Genomic DNA, 12,275 nt, shown 5'->3' with positions numbered 1-12,275 from the left:
TAGTGGCTGGAGGAGTCCTGCCGGGGGCTGGTGGGAGGCTTTCCCACGGGCGCAGGCCGGGCAGGCTTTCACGAAGGTAGTGATGTCCCTCCTGTACCCCGGCCACCATAACCGTTGGGCGATGAGTTGGATCGTCCTGTTGACCCCCGGGTGACAGGCTGTCTTGGAGGTGTGTCCCCAGATGAGCACCTCAGTGCGTAGAGGAGGGGGGACAAACAGGCGATCCACAGGGCAGCCCCTAGGAATGGGGTCAGTTCCCTGGGCTTGCTGGACTTTCCTCTCAACCTCCCACCGCAGGGCGCCCAGGATGCGTTGGGCCGGCAGGATGTTGGCGGTAATCTCCTCCCTTTCTGCCGGCTCATGAATGCGGGATAGGGCGTCAGGTTTGGTTTTCTGCGACCCTGGGCAGTAGGTGAGAGAAAAGTTAAAACGGGTGAGGCAGAGTGACCATCGGGCCTGTCGTGAGTTTAGTCTCTTGGCAGACCGGATGGCCGCCAGGTTCTTATGATCAGTGTAAACGGTGAAGGGGTGCTTTGCTCACTCAAGCCAGTGTCTCCATTCCTGCAGTGCCAGGACGACCGCCAGCAGTTCCCGGTTGCCGACGTCATAGTTGGCTTCGGCTGGGCTGAGCCGGCAGGAGAAGAAGGCGCATGGGCGTAGCTTCTGGTCAGTGGGAGAGCGCTGGTACAGGACGGCCGCTACTCCGGACTCGGATGCGTCAACCTCGACCGTAAACGTGAGGTCCGGGTCGGGATGATGCAGGACAGGGGGATTAGTGAAGGCTAGAAGGAGGCGGTTGAACGCCCCCTCAGCGTCGAACGTCCACCAAAAAGGAACCTTGGTGGACGTGAGGTTAGTGAGGGGGAGTGCCTTCTGACTATAACCGCGAATGAAGCGGCGGTAGAAGTTGGCAAACCCCAGAAACCGCTGGTGCTGCTTACGTGTCTTCGGGGTAAGCCATTCTACCACCGCTTTAGTCTTGGCGGGGTCGGCCCTGAGCTGGCCCTGCTCCACGACGAACCCCAGAAAAGACAGAGAGCGGACATGGAACTCGCACTTCTCTGCCTTCACGTAGAGCCGGTTTTGCAGGAGCCGCGACAGGACCCGTCGGACGTGTTGCCGGTGCTCCTCTGCGGATCGAGAAAAAATGAGAATGTAATCGAGGTATACAAAAACAAAAACGGCGGGCGCGTTCGTGAGTCCGAACAGCATCACCAGGTACTCAAAATGCCCTAATGGCGTCTTGAATGCTGTTTTCCATTCGTCCCCCTCACGGATACGGACCAGATGGTAAGCGCTACGGAGGTCCAATTTAGAAAAAAATAGTAGCTGATTGAAGGGGCGCGAAGGCTGAGTCCATGAGGGGGAGAGGGTATTTGTTACGGATGGTGATGTCGTTCAGACCCCGGTAATCGACACACGGGCACAGGGATCCGTCTTTCTTATCGATAAAGAAGAACCCTGCGCCCAGCGGAGAACGTGACTGGCGAATGAGTCCCGCCGCAAGAGAGGAGTCTATATAGGTGCTCAGGGCTTCTCGTTCTGGTTGAGAGATATGGAAAAGTCTGGAGTCCGGTAATGGAGCCCCTGGCTGCAGTTCAATAGCACAGTCATACGGTCAGTGGGCGGCAGGGATTGGGCGTTGTCCTTGCTGAACACCTCCCGCAGGTCGTGGTAGCACTGCGGCACGCCCTTGAGGCAGATGGCCTCGGGCGGGCCACCGCGGGAGGGGTCTTGCCCTGCCGTCGCCGACCGCAGGCAGTTAGCATAGCAGTAGGGGCTACAGCCCTGACTGGTGGGGCCCTCCCAGGAAATGGACAGGTCATGGGTACTGAGCCAGGGGAGGCCCAGTACTAGCGGCACGTTCCGGGAGGGCATAACTAAAAATTGTCGGTGCTCCTCGTGATTGCCCGCTACCATGAGTTTAAGCAGGGCCGTGATGTGGGTGACTCTAGCTAAAAGACGGCCGTCAAGATCGAGGATCTCCTCAGGGGGAAGGAGATCGATCAGTTGACAGCCCAGAGAGTCAGCCAGCTGGGGATCGATAAAACACCCGTCGGCCCCCGAGTCCACTATCGCCCGCACAGTCTGGGAGCTGGATGGGCCAATAACGTCGCCGTCCAGCTCTAGTCGCGTAACAGGGGCCATGGGCTTGGCCTCCTGGGGTCGTCGCGGTCGCCGTTTCGACGGGGACTTACAGGGACCGGAGGTCTTGGGCTGGGGGCCTGGGGTGCGACGAGCCCCGGGGATGGTGCGGTCGTCACCTCCCCCCCCCATCTGCATGGGTTCGGGGGATCCCTCCAGGCGCCTCACGTGCTCGCGGCCGGGTGTAGTCGTCCTTGGCCGTGTGCCGGGCTCGTTGGACCGCTGGCTGCCTTGTTCCCTCTGCCGCTCCCTCAGACGGAGGTCCAGACCAATGACGGCGTCCACCAGGTCGTCGAAGGTGGTGCCGGCGTCGCGGGTGGCCAACTCATCCTTGAGTGTGGCGCTCAGTCCGCGACGAAACACCCCCCTCAGTGCTCGGTCGTTGTATCCGCTGCCAGCGGCCTGGATCCGTACTTCTGCAATGGCTTGGGCCAGCTGGGTCGAACGCTCTGCCTGCATGGTAAGGGCGGCGATAAATCTGTCTTCGCCGGCGGGATCCATGGGTGGTCGGAGAATTATTTCAGGGCACTCGAGGCTTGAAGGCAGGACTCGAGTCACGAAGAAAGGTGGGGCGGTTTGGATCCGAAATACACGGCGAGACAGATTTCCAGGAAAAGGACTTTACTGAGACACGCATGCAAAATAATAAACAGTGGGAAGGTAAGTGAAGACAACTGACAAGGACCGACCTGACGGCGAGGTAGTCGCGAGGGTAGCTTCCAGAAATTCTCAGACGGAGACGGTAAGATGCGATCGCCAATTATAGTCAGAAGGCACAATCAGTAAATTACAAACAGGTGCGGGAGCCGTCTCCAGGGAGCAGCGGAGGAGGTGACGGGAGGGGCGGGGCGCGCGCAGGACGGCGACGAGATGTGACAAGTGACACCAGACCAGCTCCTACTGTTTTCAGTTTAATAGTTATATAAAGATTCCAGACAGAAAAGGCAGAATGTGAATAACTACACAACAGTTTTGATGCAATTAAAAAATAATAATAATACAAAAATAAAATCCTCATGATTAAAAAATGTAGGTACAGTAAAGTCTCGTTATATCGATATCGGACATATCGATAGTCCCGGTTATATCGATACTATTTCTATGCACGCACTGAGAAAATTACATGCAAACAGGGTCGGATATATCGATAGTCCCGGTTATATCGATATTTTTTCTGACTCTCTTGAATATCGATATAACGAGACTTTACTGTAAATATAAGTAAACAGCCGTAGAATAATGTTACGGTCAAACGTTTACTCCAAAAATAAATGCATTCATAACATAAAAAATGGCAACTGGGATTTTAGGTTCTCTGAATTCAACGTAGTGGAGCCACAAAAATATAATGGCCGTTTCATGGTTCATACACGCAAAGTAATGCTCAACATGTCCAAATCCGCATATCATGCTAAACTGATTTAAACAAGGCTGCTTCAGGGACTTTAAGTGGATACTCGTTGCAGATTGCCATTTTGCCTCTTGCTCACATACCACTTCCTTTGATATTTTGTAAAATAAATATTCTGCACACACTACGGAAAGAGTTAATAATGCCGGAAGCGAACTCAAAACAAATAAGTAAATGGGCTAGAAAGAATCAGACATGAAATAAATAAATCTTCAATATCCTCTCCCTGTTGGTACCTTATTCCCTCTCAAAGTTCCCATCATTAGAGTTCATTTCCATGGCTTCAGTCTCTGGATGAGGAGCATGCATGCACTTATGTTTAGTTTGAATTAGAACATAATTGGATTGGGGAAAAGGGATAGAAAAAAAAAAATATTCAACCATGCGTATAATGTTGCCCCGCCCCCCCACTCTCTCTCTATTGTCAGCATGTGTGTCACATTTTCACAGTGCGTGCCTATATTCAGTGCTAATAATAGTATATTTCAGTGTTTTTCAACAAGTGTGCCGCGTGGTGTGTGGTGGTCTTTACATGAGCAGGAGGAACTAACTGCACTGTGACAAGATCGTGGCCTCAAGCTAACCTTTGCCGATCTACCTTTGGACAGTTTTTGGTTGGCAGCTGCCAAGGAGTTCTCCATGCTGGCTAACAAGCTATTTTGACATTGCTCCCATTTTCCACACCATATCTGTGTGACAGTGACGTGCAGTCAGTGGAGGCAGGGGAGACAGTGCCTCACCTGTCATCATGGAAAGCTGTCATGGAAATATCAAATGAAAAAATAAATTAAACAGTTATATGTATTTAGTGATTTGTACTTTAAAGTTCTTGTCCATTTAACTTCACCGTTTTAGGATTTTTTTCAAAATCGCTGAATTTTCACATTTACGTTCAAATACTAAGTAGAGACGAGCAGTGAGGCACCAGCCGGCTGATCCTCACCATGGATTGCGCAATCACTATGCTTACTGTGCTGGCTTGCTCTGCAGTGAGACCGCATTGCTGTCCTTCTGCATATCACTATTAAAGCGTTCAAACACGTTTAGTATATGAACTAAATTTCTACAGTTTAGCTGGTGTATATAATGTAGAGTCATTGTACATTATAAACACTGTACTACAGTGTTTATTTTGTTTTATTTTTATCAAAACGCTGTGCGTAGGTGAGGCACACAGTTCTCCCGCCTCATGACAGGCAGGGGGCGCTTGTGATTCCAGAGATACTTCTTACTCCACGTCTGCAGAATAATAGAATTAGTGACAGAAAGCTACAGTAAACAGTTATCAAGTAAAGTGCAACCCTGCAGTCATTTTTTCGTGTTGCTTGGCCTCACTTTCAGAATGGAGGATTACATATCTAAATTGAAAGAATTTTCTAAACTGGACTTTCAATCGAAGCAGGAGGTAATAATTAAAGGAAGACCAACACCGGAGCTAAAAGGTTTGCTTCAGACAACGGGACACAATACTCGCTCTTTTCAGGCGGACTGGTACACACGAAAAGGCTGGCTGTGTGGATGTCCAGCAAGAAACCGCCTTTTCTGCTTTTCCTGCCTTCTGTTCTCAACTTGTGACATTGTCTGGACTCAAATGGGATATTGCGACCTGAAAAATTTACAACGGAGCCTCATCAAAAATGAGCGAAGACTCAACATCAGCATCAACAATGCTAAGGTAAAGGAGAAGCGGGAGATTTTAAAAGATCTCATCAATGCCACCTGCTTCCTTGCCAAACAACAGCTGGCATTTCGTGGAAATGATGAAAGTAAAGGCTCTGCTCATCGTGGCAACTATGTTGAACTATTACATGCTTTCGCTCAGAAAGATGACAGGCTAGCGAGTCATTTTGGGACATCCACTATATTTTCTAGCCTGTGAAACAGAATACAGAACGATTTAATTGAAGCAGTTGGTGATGTCATTAGAAATGACATTAAAAAGGAGATCGGTGCAGCCCCATTTGTTGCTGTAGAAGTAGACGAGATTGTCATTCTCAGCACTGAAAACATACAGTCGGAACAGGACTGATCAAGGACGACTTTCTTCACTGGCAGTGATCTCCGTTGAGACGGAGAGACTTTTAAAACTGAAGAAAGATAAGGAAGGCTTCTACAAAGAAGTTATGGATGCCTTTCTTCAGAAGGAGCGGCGCATGGACTAAAGGTAACACGATAAAAACGTTTTTTTTTAATTATTTTTTTCTATGCTACAGTTTGTATATATAAAGAATGCTGACATGAAATTTTAAACAAAATACGTTAACTGTTGCCAATCAAATGGTGAATAAACTACTCTGTAGAGTTCATATGTTTGTAAATCTGACTATGATGACGTCAGTGCCTCACCGGCCATGAACCTCACCGCACGTCACTGCTGTGTGAGGTGAGCTTTTCAAGTCTGACTGCAGTAAAAACAAAAGACAGAGAAAGACCGAGAGCTGTGGAGGAAGAGCTTCGTGTGTGTCTTTCATGCATCCCCGCCAGGATATCAGCTTTCTGTTCGTCCAAACAGGCCCAGGTTTCACACTGAGTAAATATAAATATGAAAGATTACACTTTTTTCTTTGTGTTTAGTTAAATCCTATGTTATAATATAATATATAATATAATTCTTCAACGTTTAAAAAAAGCGTATATTACCAATATAACATATTGTTATATATATTTTTATTTAATTGTTATTAACAATATGTTATGACCTGTCATATTGTGTTGCACATTGTGTTTTGTGTATGCTGTGTCTGGTATATTGTTAATTATTAATAATATAATAAAAAACACCAAAGATGCCTTCTACGAGTCCCTGGATGCTACCATATCCAAAATCCCTGCCTCTGATAAACTTGTTCTGATGGGTGACTTCAATGCCCGAGTAGGTACTGATGCCAGGCTCTGGAAACAAGTAATCGGAACACACGGGACGGGGAAAATAAACAGCAATGGCCTCCGACTCCTCACTCTGTGCTCTGAGCATCAGTTGATTGTAACTAACACCATCTTTCAACTGAAAAAGAAATACATCACATCATGGATGCACCCCAGGTCCAAACATTGGCAATTACTGGACTACATCATCACAAGGCAACAAGACCAAAATGACGTCTGCATCACACGGGCCATGCGTGGGGCTGAATGCTGGACTGATCATCGACTGATCAAGTCCAGGCTCAAGCTGAGAATTCGACCTCCTCACAAGAAACAGCAACCCCAAAGGAGTCTTAATACCAGGGCCCTGGAGTCCCCAGAGTGTGCAGCCAGCTACCGCAACAAGCTGGCAGAGGGACTTGCCAGCCTGGACAAGGACACCAGTAATGGTGACCTTGATCTTGAAAGCAGGTGGAAAAAATTGAGGACAACAATTCATCAAGCTGCCTCTGAGACAATCGGCTTCACTCAGAAACGTCATCAAGACTGGTTCGATAACAGCTCAGCTGCCATACAGGAGCTTCTGGAAGCCAAGCGCAAAGCCCATACCACACTTCTCTCCAACCCGCATTCTCCACTTCTCCTCTCTCACTACAAGGCCATCTGTGGTGAAACACAGAAACAGCTGAGGATGATGGAGAACAAGTGGTGGCTCAGCAAGGCCCAAGAAATCCAGAGGCATGCAGACAACAACAACACCCACGCCTTCTATGATGCTGTAAAATCCCTGCACGGCCCACGAAGACAACACATTGTCCCAGTTAAATCTGCAGACGGTACTGTACTACTGAAGGACAAACAGCTAATACTTGAGCGCTGGGCAGAGCACTTTGACTCCCTGCTCAACCAAGTAAACCCTTCAGTCACATCTGTCCTTGACTCCCTCCCAGAGCTTCCATCAGTTCCCTCCCTTGATGAACCTCCTCAGTTCACAGAGGTCCTCTCTGCAATCCGGAGCCTTAAAAACAACAAAAGCCCTGGCCCTGATGGACTTCCAGCTGAGGTCTTCAAGAGCGGCGGTTACCTCCTCCTGACACGGAAGCTTTACCACCTCATCTGGCAAAACGGGACACTTCCTCAGGAATGGAAAGACAGCAACATTGTTACCAGGGGGGGACAAGTCAGTCTGTGGCAACAGCCGTGGCATCTCCCTACTGTCTGTTGCTGACAAGATTCTTGCAAAAGTAATGCTGTTCCGTCTTACATCGCACATTACCGAAGACATCCTCCCAGAGACACAATGCGGTTTCAGGAAGGATCGAAGCACTCTGGACATGATCTTCGCTGCACGCCAAGTTCAGGAGAAAAGCAAGGAACAAAACAAGGACGTCTATATCACCTTCATCGACCTTACAAAGGCATTTGACACAGTTAACCGTGACATTCTCTGGACCATACTGCAGAAATTTGGCGTCCCCTCCAAATTTCTCGGCATCCTAAAACAGTTCCACAGCGGCATGCAAGCAACTGTACTTGTTGGTGGCCAGCAATCTTCCCCGTTCCCTGTGGAAGTCGGGGTTAAGCAGGGCTGTGTACTGGCCCCTGCTATATTCAGCCTGTTCCTGATGGCAGCTACGCTCCTCTTCCATAAGTCCATCCAGGAAGGTGACGGCGTACAAATCCAATTCCGCCTGGATGGTAGCCTGTTCAACATCAGACGCCTACAGGCCAAGACCAAGACCCTGATCAGCGACATCCACGAGCTACAGTATGCAGATGATTGTGCTCTGTTGGCCCACAGCCTGAAATCTGCATCTGAAATCATCTCAGAAAGGCAATGGAATTTAAGCACTGAGACGTCCCCTCTGTGCCTCACTGTCTTCATGCAAATTAAATCCCATTGCATTTCTCAGTTCAAACCTCAAATCATTTACCCCTTCTTGGATCCGGCTATCCTGCTTCTCATCGCACACAACCGGAGCCAACAACTTGCAGCTTCCATCCCTCGTGTTTGGGGAGTTAATGAACAGACATTTGATGTATGCCCCATATTGCCTTAGCTTTTAAGCCTCAGCAAAACAGAGACTGTTATTAATTCCACAGTTATTGGAAAAGAAAAAACGAAATATATTAAGACATCTAAGTCGATTGCCTTGAGCATACTAAAAGAAGGGGCTCTCATTTTGAAATGCTCCGGGAACAAAAATTGAAGAGATCACAGACCATCTTTATCTCTGATACGTGAGAGGCGGAAGGGATGGGGGGAGACTAGATACAGATATGGTATGATATTGATGACAGATGTGATTAATCTTCTGATGACTTTTGGCAGAGTCTTCCAAAACAGGCTTTAGACAAAGCCCCAAAGCAAAACCATCTAGCATGAATACTCCATCGCCATCTCCTTTCAGAGCCCATTTGTGTCAAAACTGACATATTTATGGCTCACTGTGCCATATCGTAGACATCACAGTACAGGCACCATGAACCATTTAAATACTCAGGGCCATGCTGTCATATCCTGTTAGTAACATATGTCGGAAAGATGCATAAGAAAGAAGAGCTGAACTTGATTCCTCTGATTATGTTCCAGAAAGAAAGAAAAGAAATAACGGTTAATTTATTTGCAGAAAATGCTTTTCTGAACAACTCCAATGAAGCGGAAACAGCCTTGTTGAACTGAATCGAGCGCATTAGTGACAGGTACGGGTGTAGGTAGACTTATTCGAAAGTTTCACCAGGAAACAGAATTGTGTGATTTTTCTTGAGGATGTACTGGTTAAGAGGAGGACCCAAAAAATCTATAATGGTCCTTTTTGTGTGCACCTTGACAGTTGCTTGGCAACAGGAGCGGAGCTCGGCAGTGAATTAAGAAGTCAAATTAAATACCCGTACAATCCAAAATCATCATGGATTCATTTGGAATTATTATTAGACAATATGATGTTGCAAGGTTTGCGAAATGAATTGGGAGAGTTAAAAAAAGACAATATTGAGATTCCATTATTTTTTTTGAGAAGCTGTTATGAGGTATGTATGGATGAATACAAATGAAAGCCAACAAAATAAACGTGCAGGTTTAAAATGGTTAGCCTTAATTAATGAATATGCTCTCCACATATCACGAGCGTGCACATGAATCTGATGTATGATAGGATATGGATGAGCACCATACCTTTGTCCTCTGAGTTATCGATCTTTACAGCTGCTGTTTGAAATCATATTTCCTGTTGGCGAACTTATAAAATGGTTCCAATGCCTATTGAGTCGAGATTGATTTATGTTTAGGCAAGACTGAGAATCAGTTTGTTTTATTTTCTACTAAATAAACTTCAGGATCACGCCAAGGGACTCAGTGGAGCATCTAATGGAATGGCAGAATCCGTACCAAGAAAGCCTCCCAATCCCGCACATGTATCTTTAATACATCAAAAGACACAAATTGTAGTTCCTCTTCTTGTCCTTCGTGAGTGGCCACAACGGTGATAGAAAGTATGCGGACAAACTTCCATCACCATCATGTACAATAAGAAACAATGTACCCAAATCATCATGGGACTGCGAAAGAAACAGACCCTGCCCCCATCATCATGTTTAATACATCAAAGAGGATTAGCTTCCGAGATTCCTGAAGCGTAGACAGATAGACAGACACAATACTGACAGCATGCCATTCCCCACGACTTAATGCATTGTCCCTTCTTTATTAACTCTTTATCCGCCATAAAGTCAGTTTGAGAAAACTTGCTGTGAGAATGCATTTTATATGCTACCTTCATGTTTTTTGTGTTGTCTTTGTGTTTTGTTTTGTTACTTTGTGTTGTTGTGTGTTGTGTGGAATGGATGTGAATTGTTTTTCAGCATTTTTGACACAACACAAATATGCCAGCACTGTTTTTGATTGGGAGGAATGCCTGTGCTATTTGACTGTTATCAGTAGACAGCACTGTGCTTTTTTTGCCCCTGTAAAGGGCAGCATTTTCACATCCATACTTTGTTCAGCGGAATGGTCGGTGCATGTCATGAGGACCCCGCGATGAGAAGAAAGGAGCATCAGCGCAGAGAGCCAATGCGGATGTGGAACTGTCGTGATTTGGAAAATGAAGCGGATTTACATGGGACAGGAAATGTGAGACAATCTCTTTTCGTCAATGGATGCTACCGCTTTGTGTTTGCTTTCAAAACTTAACATGCACATTCCACCATGATGTGCTTGATCCACCAGTGAAAAGGAGGCTTTGATCCTCTCCTCTTTCTCAGAGAACAGCTTCATGCAACAAAGAAAGTGCTTAAGATTGAAGACTATCTGTCTTTTGTGTTGTGACCTTTTTTTTGTTATGTAGTTTTTTGTTGTTGTTTTGACTTAAAGATATTGCCGTGAGAGTGGTTGCCTTTACAACAGGTATTTTATATACGTATATCATTTTAGATATTATTTTCTTATGGAACAAACAGAAACAGACAAGAGCTAAGAATGAGGACACATGTTTCATAAATAGAACAAATCAATTCAGGTTTTGACAATTAAAAATGTTCATCCCCAGGAAAAATTCCAATTGGCACTGACTGTTTACACAATTGAAGTCTGAACTAGATCAGACATACAATGTAATTTAAATCTGAAATGAATACTTGTAATCTATAAAAAAAGAGAACTAAATAAATATAATCATTTTTTTAGGAAATCTGCATGAAATTGTGCACAAAACTTTGTCACACCTGGAACATCAACAACAGAAAGAGGAATTCAATTCAAATTTGGATTGTATTCTTTGTGTGTACCGTTACACGTACTAACTATGCTGAACAAATTAGTGAAGTGACTTGCTGTGGCAAAAGCCACAAGTTAAGTGACAACTTAAGCAAACTTCCCAAAGATGATATAACTAAGAATAAAATATATAGTCATCATAATGAGTAATATTTCCCAAAGAAAGTGCTCACAAACTCAAGCCAGATTGATGTCCGTTCGATGTCAAGTTAACCTCAATCTGAATCATGCATGATTGTAGAAATGTGCATATTTGACCATAGCCGCACTAACTACAGCCGCAAATCTTTTGAGAACCATATATGATTTTTAGTGTCATTCACTTTGTTATCAATGTCGTATGACCAACAAACACATGTCCACCTTATAAGAAGGGGGAATGAGTTTTGTCACAAGCTTTTACTACTAACTAAAAGCACTCAAAGCCTCCCGATACAGATAACTTGACCACTACACCGTTTTCCAAAGCGCGTTGGCTCGAATAAAATACGTACAAAAATGAAACCATGTCCCTGCACATGTTGACAGCACACCACGCTGCTGATAGTGAGGCTTAAGTGCAGTGAGACTCACATGTGATCTGCTGTACTGCAAATCCTCCGAAAGAGGATAAAGAGGCTTTGGAATCACATTTACAGCACAGGAACAGTATCTCACTGATAAATACAGATTGTGCTGTTTGACCCTGTCCATCAGCATACTGCACGACCCATTGCGACCCATTGCTTTCAGCCCTTATAACATCTTTTTGGTTGTCACTAATATTCTCATGCTTAAGAAAGAGCAAGCTTAAGTGGTGTCAGAGGGCAAATGCCGCAATTGACTCCTCCACCCAACATATTTAGAATATGAGTTGGCTTCTTTCTTTCCAGTGGTCGCTTCAACATAATAATTACATGTATCTTGTGTTTTCAAAGCTAATAATCAGGCTGTGCAGGAAAACGAACAACCTGTATTCAATTGCAACCTTGTGTCAAAGTGGAGGTTATGATTTGGGCCAGTTTCTTGTCCGGAAAAATAATTAGTCAAAAGGTGATTCAAAAATACCATAAATGAGCTCAGGTGTAATATTCATTGCATCTT

At 45.6% G+C, this 12,275-nt stretch overlaps 1 protein-coding gene across 3 annotated transcripts in view; it reads right to left on the bottom strand.

Moving 5' to 3' along the window:
• The window catches only part of pcdh1a (protocadherin 1a), a 91,411-nt gene that overhangs the window by 38,596 nt on the left and 40,540 nt on the right, over positions 1-12,275 (bottom strand). The window contains exons 4-5 of one of the 3 annotated variants that reach the window (XR_016117885.1): positions 542-1,130; positions 1-401 (exon numbers count right to left, since the gene is read on the bottom strand). The exon at positions 1-401 is cut by the window's left edge and continues 1,368 nt beyond it. The exons of the other annotated variants lie outside the window; for them this stretch is intronic. The gene's annotated coding sequence lies outside the window, so the exon portion shown is untranslated. The remainder of the gene's footprint in view (positions 402-541; positions 1,131-12,275) is intronic. 3 annotated transcript variants of the gene reach the window in all.

Source organism: Hippocampus bargibanti, linkage group LG16 (genome assembly GCF_051943395.1).
Source record: "Hippocampus bargibanti isolate YZ-2025 linkage group LG16, ASM5194339v1, whole genome shotgun sequence".
NCBI classification, from domain to species: Eukaryota; Metazoa; Chordata; class Actinopteri; order Syngnathiformes; family Syngnathidae; genus Hippocampus; species Hippocampus bargibanti.
Note: the sequence above shows the minus strand (reverse complement) of the source record. Positions and strands in the feature narration are given on the sequence as shown.